The sequence below is a fragment of the Rhipicephalus microplus genome, chromosome 2 (genome assembly GCF_043290135.1).
Source record: "Rhipicephalus microplus isolate Deutch F79 chromosome 2, USDA_Rmic, whole genome shotgun sequence".
NCBI lineage: Eukaryota > Metazoa > Arthropoda > Arachnida > Ixodida > Ixodidae > Rhipicephalus > Rhipicephalus microplus.
The window spans coordinates 174,607,565-174,618,099 of NC_134701.1; the positions used below are offsets into that span (position 1 = coordinate 174,607,565).

A 10,535-nucleotide genomic window follows, 5' to 3' on the forward strand; every position below is an offset into this window, starting at 1 on the left:
TTCCTTTTCTGCAACACTGCGTCTCTTCAGTTGCTAGTCGGTATTTGTGGTTTCTTCACTTCTTTCTTGAGTCCGTGAATATGTCTGGGTTTTTATATAGAACACATGTGATTGTTTTCTTTTGCAGTTAGTTTAGAGAACGCAACCTCGTCGGGTGAAGCTTGTTACGCATAACAGAGAGCACTGTACGCGGCAAAATAGCAGAAATTAGGGCTGCGTCTTTTTGTAGTAATGGATGTTTTCTCGATTACGAGTTGATGCCGTTTCTGATATGGTAATCTAAGTTTCACTGACACGCCCCGCCGCGGCGGTCTAGTGGCTAAGGTACTCGACTGCTGACTCGTAGGTCTCTGGATGGAAACCAGGTGGCGGCGGCTGCATTTTTGATGGAGGCGGAAATACTCTAGGCCAGTTTGCTCAGATTTGGGTTCACGTTAAAGAACCCCAGGCAGTAGAAATTTCCGGAGCCCTCCAGTACGGCGTCTCTCATAACCATATGGTGGTTTCGCGACGTTAAACCTTACATATTAATCAATCATGAGTTTCACTAAGCTGGCTGTCACTTCACACTGGCCCAAATCATCGTTCCCTTGATATTGACGCACTGCCTTCGTTTTCGTCTGTAGCAAGAAGAGTGTTGCGCTGCTGAGGACATGAACGAAGGTTCAATTACTGGCATGAATGGAGGAAACAATCGAGAAAAAGAATTACGGAATTCGATAAAAAATAAGAAGAAACAAAAGAGAGAGAGAGAGAAATAAAGAAAAAGAAAAAAACAAGTAGAAAAAGAAAAAAAGAGGAAGAGAAAAAAAGAAAGTGAAAAGAAAGGAAGAAAGAAGGAAAGAAAGAAATAAAGAAATAAAGAAAGAAAGAAAGAAAGAAAGAAAGAAAGAAAGAAAGAAAGAAAGAAAGAGTCAGGCACGCACACGTCATGCATCGGTAACCTCCATTTTCCCGGTGTAAGAAGGGCTCCTTTAAATAAAATTATTTCGTATAAATGCGGACATTAATATTTTACACCTAGATTAAGTACGTAAAAGCTGGAGTAGTTTGAGTCTCGTCGCGAAACATTTACTTTGCCCACAATATTATCAGGGGTTTTACGTGCCGCAGCCCCGATATGTTTATCCTACATGTAAAATCAAATACGTGACTTTTAGGTCAGCAGTATGGTGAGCACTGTCTACCACTAAGTAGAAAAGCTTCACTTTGTTGAGTCGGGATTTGGGCGCCTTAGATTTGTTTCGCAGCTTGAGAAGAAGACATGTGGACGTTACGAAACTAAGCCAATTGGAGGTAGTCGACAAGCCGTGCGGCACCTTTTACTTACCGTGCTGTCCATTCACGTTGTCGCTGATAAGAGACACCACCATCAGCGTCCATATTCCGGCTAAGTTGAGACAGCCACGCAGCCAGGGCAGCCACGTCGAACGGTGACACGGTAGAAAAGTTTCCATGTTTCTGTACTGGCTGCTCGATGCACCCCGCCACACACAACTGATGGTTAACCAAGGACACAAAGCTTCAGTATATAGTATGAAAAAAAGATTCACAGTTGGCCCTCGCTGTTTACCGTGTCTACTAGGTCACTTTGCGCACTGACACACAAGCTGTTCTTGAAACGCTCATGAAACACTCTGAGTGGTTGCACAGAATGTCGCTGTATACACAACAGGTTCCACAGTCCGCGTTCAGACTTCTCCACAGAGCCCCACTACACGTTCGGTGAAATGCTCGTGCTGGCAGCCTTCACGCGAGCGGGCAGTGACAATCGCGAAACGGTGGTCCGTGAGCAGAAAAGAGCACGTGGTCTCTTCATGAGAACGTACTGCCGGCAGTCACCCTGCGATCAACCAAAGAGGACTACCAGTGCGCTGGCAATGCACTGCAACGACCCACCTTTGCGGTAGCGGAGGGCAACGACGCTAACATTGTCACCCGTTTCGAAAACACCGCGCGTGTGATGCACCTCGCCGCAAACGCTGGGTTTTCGGGGCCGGAACTCCTCAGCTGTCCCCATCGCGCCAAGGCACGCTCAACGACTGAGCGTGGTGGAGCCACAGAGCGGAGCCCGCGACGACACCCTTCGACCCGCGCGCCTCTCCGGCCACTGGCGTCCGAAGCGCATGCGTCGAGTTTCTTCCCCTCCGTCCTGTATACCTTTCTGTTCACTCCCCCCTTTTTTTACCCCCTCACTTCGTTCTTCCCTGAAAGGCTCGTATTGCCTTTTCTTCTTTCGTTCCACTCTTTCGGCTGCAATAAGAGCGGTGAAATTGGAGTGGCGGAAGGTTGAAAGCCCTTCCCTTTGCTTGGGTCGCCCGCCTATTTATTAGTGCAGATTGTCTCTTTTTTTTTTACTTTTTCGTACAAACCCATTATATTGGCTAGCGGATCATGCAGCGTGCTTTCCTTTGATAGTATCACTATGCCCTCGGTGCTAGATGCCAGCTCTCGCTATACTGCAGTAAACATTCCAAATACATACTTTATGGCAAAAGTGGCCATGGTAAAAAGCCTTATAGAATCACTTAAGTCGTTGGATGCTCTTTAATGCAATACTGACTAAAAATAAGAAATATAATGACCGGAATGGGAAAGAGAGAATAAACGCCTTTATTTGAAGATGGAGTGCAGTGCAGGACACTTTATTTTGGGGGGTTTCAGTACCGTTTTTTATTGCTGTTTTGTTGGGCAGAGAACTGACATTTTATATTTGGCTTCCGATTCTTATGACTTAAACAAATTACGGTCAACATATAAGCTGATGTGGACGTCAGTGCTAGGCCGGACAAAATGGAGTGATGGTTATGATCCTCGACTGCTCAACCGAAGGTCGTGAGTTCGATCTCAGCTGTGGTGCGTGGTCTCATTTGATGTAGGCGAATTGCGACTGCGAAGTCAGTGCTCATTAAAGAACACCAGACGGTAGAAAGTTGTGGAGCTCTCCACTGCGGCGTCTTCATATCGAGTTCTTGACCTGTAATTCTAGATGTCTATATTATTATCATCATAAGTTTAATTATTATTATTATTATTATTCATGTCAGTGCTACACGGATTTGTTTAATAATGAAATCACGTCTGCTTGTATGTATTTGCAACAACATTCTACCGTCGTCGTGTAGATGAAATGAAATGAAATTAAGATATTGTTCCTAATTCCTCTTTCCTATGAAAATAAACTTGATAGAAAAACTTTGATAGAACAGTAGCACAGAAAAGCAAGCTCGTTTGTGTTGAGTGCACTTGCATAAACGCAGTAAGCTTTCAAGCCGATACATACGAGCTTGCAATAACGATTCAGGAAACTTTGAAGACACCCCAACTATTTGCTCTCTGCAAAACATATGCTATGACCAAGACGAAAAGAAAGAGATGAACTCCACCAGAGAGACTGAAAAATGTTTGATGCCATCCGACTTTCGCGAGGCAACGCTATACCGCAACTTTGCTCAATAGCAATTGCCAGCGACGCCGAATGCTGAAGGTCGATGTCCTGGCCTTGTCAATCGTAGTGTTCATGTTTGCTTAAGCCTGATGTCGAAACGTCGTCGTTTTGTGCGGCTGCTAGGACGACTGCGAATTTCAGCGCGTGCATTTCTGTGATATGCTTGGCCGCGTGTGAATTTGGTAGCAAGCGTATGTCTCGATTGTGTTGCTCATGTTACGAAACAGACGACGTCCGGATGGTTAATTTCTGCCATCCGCCTATAGGAGAATTGCAAGCGCGGTGCGATGTCACAGAGAGCCTCAAAGGATTAGTTGCGATATTTGGGAATAGAGCAAGTAAGGAGGATGAGAGTGGGACTACGCGCGGGAGATTCAAAGTAAACATCTTGCTTCAACTCGTTGATGTCCCGATATACTGATGCATGTGCGGGTTCACGCGAATGCGAGAACAAAAACGATACGCATCCAGAATAACCAATTTTAGAAGATTTGCTATACCGCGCTGCAGAACTACTAGGCGGTGAATGATAGAAGTAGAGCAGTGAAACAGCATATTTGTTGCGCCGCAAAAAATCGCATTACAGTGGAGTGGAAAACGGCCACTTTACAGGGGCCTAGCGCAATGACACATGCATCGAAGGTCTTTATCTGGTCACGGCAAAAGCACCGGGCCTTCTTGACTGCTTCTGTCATAGCTGTCAAGTTATAAACACTGTTCGGTTCAACGCGTGCGAGCTCTGTATGTGATCCCGTTGTATTGCCTTGCATCAAATGAGTGTTTCATTTTCTTCAAGCAGCTCCCAACTCTATCACTCTGACAGTCAAGATAAGAGAATTATGCAATGAGGCACCAGTAATTATTGATGCATGGTTCAAGCACACGCGTATTATTAGTCAACCCTTATTATGCACTGCTGTGGGGGAGTTTTGCAGGACCTAATAGTATACAAAACGATAGACACGACGACGTCTTTCTACATCATATTCGTCAGAAACGGCTCTCAAAGCTTTTGGGTCGACGTTGAAAGGTTAGGACGGTGACTGCAAATGGCGCGGGTCCCGTAAAAATTGGGCAACTTGTATATGGCACCTTTGTGGTCTAGCATGCATCGCGTGCTTTGAGGGTGAGACAGCGGCTTGTGTTGAATAATGGGAGCGCCATGTCAGGAGCCGCTAAACTGCCAGTCGGCGTACTCAATAAATCGCTCAGTACCACTACTACGACGGGAGGAGGTTCGCGTGTTTCGTAACCGGAGAGTTGCTAGTACGCCCGCAATTCACATCACGTGTGTTTCGCTGCACTGCAAATGCGCTTCCCCGCGAAATGTTCCGTACATTTGGCTTCATATCTATTGTGTAATATTCGATATGAAGCGTTAAGAACTGCTCAATATGCAACACATATCAGGAGAGATTACATAATATAGCATCGTCTACAGCTTGCGTAGAGATTATGCGTAAAATCAGGTCAGATGCACCGCATTGCCAACCTCCTCAGGTGGTTCTGGCCACTTCGTTTTTATTTACTTACAAGCACCAAATTGTGACCGCCAATGGAGATTGCGGCTTTGCAAAACTGTGTTTAGGTTTCATTGTTTTACAAGCCCTGTGGTAAATCGCAGAAGGTTTGAAAGGCAGGCTTTGGTAGTCATACTGAAGTATTGGCAATGCAAACTAACAGGATAGAAAGGAGTCTTTATGTCCATGATTGTCTCGTCTTTTGCGTCCCGCTAGTTTTCGCTTCGAATATTTTAATACGAACACTGATAAAACCCTGCGGCCGTTTTTTTTCTTTTGTTTGGTTTCTATTTGAAGCGTCTTGCTCCACTTTGCGTCATTTCACATGTGCTTATTAAAACGCCAAGTCCTCGCCCACTGAAACGCAACATCGAAACATTAGTTATAACGAAGTGTACGTGTAATTTATCTCGATAACCACATAGAAAAAAAAGATAGCTGCAAAAGGCATTGTTGGCTCTCTTGTAAGTGTTCAAGTCGAGATGTGCTAGCATGATATCAACTGAGGACGGTGAAAACGAAAGTACCTGGATTAGCTACAAATTATCACATTTCAATGGGAGAGAACTCACGTTTCTGAACAAAATCCCAGTCTCACCACAAAGGCAAAGCGATGAAATTGCAGCAGATTGAAATATCACTTTAGGAACGGCAATCACCTTGGAATCTGCTGCAGGCTGCGTAAGCTCTAAGAAAGCACGGAAAAAATACACGCAATATGAGTGCAAAATGCAAAAAAATTGGGCAGATCCCAGGTACCTTGGGAATCAATGTTATGCGAAGAATGCGAAATGAAGGTGAATGTGTTTTTTTTATTTTTATTGAGCAAGAGGTTATGCAGTGAAGCTAAATATATGTAAATATCCACCAACTCATATACGTTTGACAGCCGCGTATGTTTTATATTAGCAGTTGTTTATAGTTGCGTAACGAAGCCAAATGTAACGTGAATGTTAGCAATACCAGAAGCGTTATCCTTATATGAAGGACAGTTGCTTGCGCTCGTGTGGGAGGAGATGGTAGCCCTCAACACTGCTACAGAAATCAAATTCAGCGGATGGCTCCTAGCCTTTACATTAACCCGACATGACTGTATAAGGCTGTATCATACAAGTACATATGTGTTGTTTTAACAATTGGATAGCCAGTACTGCAACCACAATTAACATTACACGAATATAAGGGTGTATTTTAAAAGGATATCCCATGGCTGGAATGGCTCTGCGGTAGAATAATACATTGCCACGTAGAATGCCACGATTCGATTCCTGCTTCTTTCCATGAATTTATGGCTAGGTGTATTCTTTGCCATTGTCCCGTGGCAAACGATACATACGCCTAACGGGGTGATGTTTGAGCATGTCAAGGAACACGCTTATAGCGTTTTCTCGACGGTGTCTGGCCACTTAGACCTTCCTTGCCGAGATTGTGGGTGTGGCCCTGATTTTTATTTATGTGTGGTTGTCAAGCGTCATAGGGAACAGCTTAGCCGGGAAATACTGGAGGGCCTGGACATATCTTGATTGGGGGATGCATGCGTGAGTAGGCCTGCAGTTGCCCTTTCAGCGAAGTAGTCTTTTTATCTGGGTAATTGCACGCGCTTCGAGAATGTTTTTATGAAGTTCTTTTTCATTTATATTTTACTATCGCTTTGGTTCTTCTTTTTGTTCTACTGCATAGGCAAATATGCGTGCTTTGAAGAATGAAATTTTGGTTGCAAATCAGTGCTCTGTATGTGTCCTTTTTCTGCTTTGTCGTTTGTCGCACTGTTTCTTTCCAGTGTGGTGAAGCAGGTCCCAAATTGAAGAAGATGCAATTGTACAATTCTACGTGATCGCGGCAATGGGCATACCTTGTGGGTTCAGAGCCAGTAGTCGGCTGAAACCTGCTGAGTGTACATGTCGGCAGGAACAGATATATACTCACTATAGTTCGTGGTCCGGGCTAAACTGCCAGCCATCCACCAAGCTGAAACCATCCGTGCTGCGAAGGAGGTCGTCAACCAGCTGCTTGCTTTCTTTCAAGCTAACTAGCGCACCCACAACTTTTATCAAAGTAGCCGGTGTTCCATAAATACCGGCGCTTTCGTAGAAAGACTGGTGGTTCTGAGCGAAATTTACGGTGAATTCAGCAACAATATTTCTACACTGCCTCGAAGGGAGTGACACCACTAGTGTTGGTGCAAGTAGTCTCCGCGCTTCTTTTTTTGAATACTAGTCTGTCATTTTTTTCTTTTTTTAAATTATAAAAGTGCAGGTGTCAATCCCATATTTTATGTAGTTAATCATCAAACAGCTTTAGCTTTTCACACCATTCTCTATCCTTGAGCTTACATATGTTGAATTTATTGTCAAGCTCACATTAAATAACATTCTTAAGTTCCCACTATACTATAGTTGTCGCTTAAGAAGGAATATGCTCATTAGATTATGGTTGCTTTTTTATTTAGCTTTGGCGCTGCAAATTTCCGCAGTGTGCGCTTATTTACTGGTGGAATTATGCACTTAGAGACTTTCTAAGTCGCTGTTATCCTAAATTACCGAGCAAATGTAACCTAACTTGCGAAATTTGTTGAGTTCTTCAGCGTTTCTTTAGCTTAATATTGTTACGTGATTTCGGCTGACTGAAACAAGGCATAGTGGGACATACCAAAGAAAGGTGCCTCAGACTGAGAGTTAAGAAGTGGACGTTGTCGGTGAGCTGCGTTGAGGCTGTAGACTAATTACTGTTAATTTCCACATAACAGTGGAGGTGCTGGGTACTCTTCTGACAATGGAGCTACGTAGCGGACGCCTCCGTAAGTCTGCTACCATGGCTCCGGGTGAGGATACGGCTTCGCCACCTACCTCAGCAACGTCAGCAACCCGGTACGTCGCCCTAACGCAACCCCGTGATCCCGGTACATTTACTGGAGAGGAAAACGCGAATGTGGACAAGTGGCTTAGTATGGACGAGCGCGTCAGCAAGCAGTATGGCTGGAACCCAACCATTATGCTTGCGAATGTCATTTTCTATCTTGAAAAGACCCCTCGCATCTGGTTTGAGACCCATCAGCACGAAATCACAAGCTGGGAAACGTTTAAACAACAGCGCCGCGACCTCTTTGGCAACTCGTTTGGTCAACAGCTTGATGCCCGAAAGCAATTGGCCGTACGTACACAGACGTCCACTGAGCCTTACTTGACTTATATTCAAGACGTCTTAGCGTTGCGTCAAAGGGCCAATCCCAACGTGACTGAGGCCGACAAGATTTCGCAAGTTTTAAAAGGAATCGCCGATGATGCGTTCAGCCTGCTTGTATTTACCAACGTAACGACCATCGACACCGTGATCAAAGAGTGCCGCCGTCGCGAGCAGGCGAAGAGTCGACGCATTTTCCAGCAGTTCCAGCGCCTACCCAACATCGTGGCAACGTCGTCTTGCGAAGCCACTCCTTGTCATCCGTCTACGACCGAAGACGTGACGCGCATAGTCCGACGTGAACTCGAGGCCACTTACCCGGCTGCCAACAAACCGACGTTGCCAGCCGATCCAGGCTGTTCTCCGCCAGGACTTCGCTAACCTTTGTATCCTGTCCACTGCACCTACCCTGGATAATATTGGTCCCTCGATAGCGTCTGTGGACATGAGACATCGCCGTCAGTACTCTATTCAAACCAGAAACCCGTCTGAATGGCGAACAGCTGATGATAAGCCAATCTCCTTCCGCTGTGGTCGCGCAGGACACATCGCTCGTTACTGCCGCAGCCAATGGCCATCTATGTCTTCTGGCTCGTACCCCGCTTACAGTAACTCATTCCGTCCACCGAACCACCGTTATTCGACTCGCACTGAGTCTACAGCATTTACTGCCCCTGAGGACTACGGCCATCCTGTCCCGTCGTCGCCACCGCCTCAAAGCCGCCCTTCTCGTTCAAATACGCGTCGCCGCTCTACCTCGCCATCGTTTAACCGCCGCATGTCCCCGGAAAAATAGGCTGCGCAGCTTCTGGAGGTGAAGCTGCCCTGTCGACCTTACCCAAACATCCTATGTTGCCCTTAAGTTTGAACCGGAACACCCTAGAAGTATATGTTGATGGCACCCCTGTTGAAGCTTTGATAGATACGGGCGCTCACGTCTGTATTAAGAGTTCGCGTTTACGTCGTCGCATGAAGAAGGTCTTCACGCCCCCCTTGACCAGTGTCATCCAAGTTACAGATGGCACAAGAGTCCCTGTCATCGGTATGTGCACAGCTCAACTTACCGTAGCCGGTCATCAAGTGGTCGTCCTTTTGTACCGTGCTTGCAACATGTCCCCACGACCTCATACTAGACCTCGATTTTCTTGCCGCCAATTCTTCTTTGATTGATTGCTCCACTGGTGTGGTCCGCCTAGAACTGCCACAAATCAGCGACGCCCCGTACCAACCTACATGCCGATTACAATGTAGTGACTTTGTTCACCTGCCCTCCAAAACTAAGACGTACGTCGATTTTCTGTGGTCACCAGCTGTGCCCGATGGTGACTATTACGCTACGCCTCTCACCGACGTACTCTTTGCGCACAATGTTGCAGTGCCCTATACGCTGCTCAGCATCACAGATAACAAAACTTGTCTACCACTTGTAAATTTCGGCTACATGAATCATGTGCTTCCACAAGGCATTTCCTTGACCCACCTGTGTCCATTGCTCGACTCACAAATTGAAGTGCTTGCCTTAGACACCCTTGTTTCACCGCACCGCACATCAATCGCACCACATTTGGGCAGCCGTCGAATTGTAGACATGATCGCCACTGATCTTCCGCCTCTGCAAGTTGAAGCCCTACAACATCTTCTCGAGGCCTACCAGGATATTTTTGATTTTGGCGACCGACCTTTAGGGCAGACGTCCTTTGTCCAGCATCGCATACACACAGGTGATACCAACCCTGTTCACCGCCGTCCCTACAGAGTGTCTGCTTTTGAGCGCAGCATAATTCAGAAGGAGGTGAACAAGATGCTAGCGAACGACATTATTGAACCATCCACCAGTTTCTGGGCATCCCCGGTGGTATTAGTTGAAAAAAAGGACGGATCGTGGTGATTTTGTGTGGACTATCGCCACCTTAACAACATCACCAAGAAAGACGCATACCCTCTGCCCCACATTGACGACGCCCTTGATTGCCCCCATGGTGCCGCCTACTTTTCTTCCATTGATCTTCGTTCTGGTTATTGGCAGATTGCCGTGGACCCCATGAACCGAGAGAAGACGGCTTTTGTAACACCCGATGGCCTCTACCAATTCAAAGTCTTGCCTTTCGGCCTATGTAATGCGCCCGCCACCTTTCAACGAATGATGGACTCCCTGCTCCATGGATTCAAGTGGTCTACGTGTCTTTGTTATCTGGATGACGTGATCGTGTTTGCTCCCACTTTTGAAGTGCATCATGAGAGACTGTCGAAAACTCTTGATGTATTCCGTCTCGCCGGCCTTCAGTTGAATTCATCCAAGTGCCGGTTTGGTCGCTGTCGCATTACAATACTTGGGCATATTGTTGACGCTTACGGCGTACAGCCTGACCCAGAAAAAGTTCGAGCTG

At 46.1% G+C, this 10,535-nt stretch overlaps 1 pseudogene; it reads right to left on the minus strand.

Annotated features, from left to right (window-relative positions):
• LOC119169661 (cell adhesion molecule Dscam2-like) overlaps positions 1-2,027 on the minus strand; it is a 270,685-nt pseudogene extending 268,658 nt beyond the window's left edge.
• Between the last annotated feature and the right edge of the window lie 8,508 nt (positions 2,028-10,535).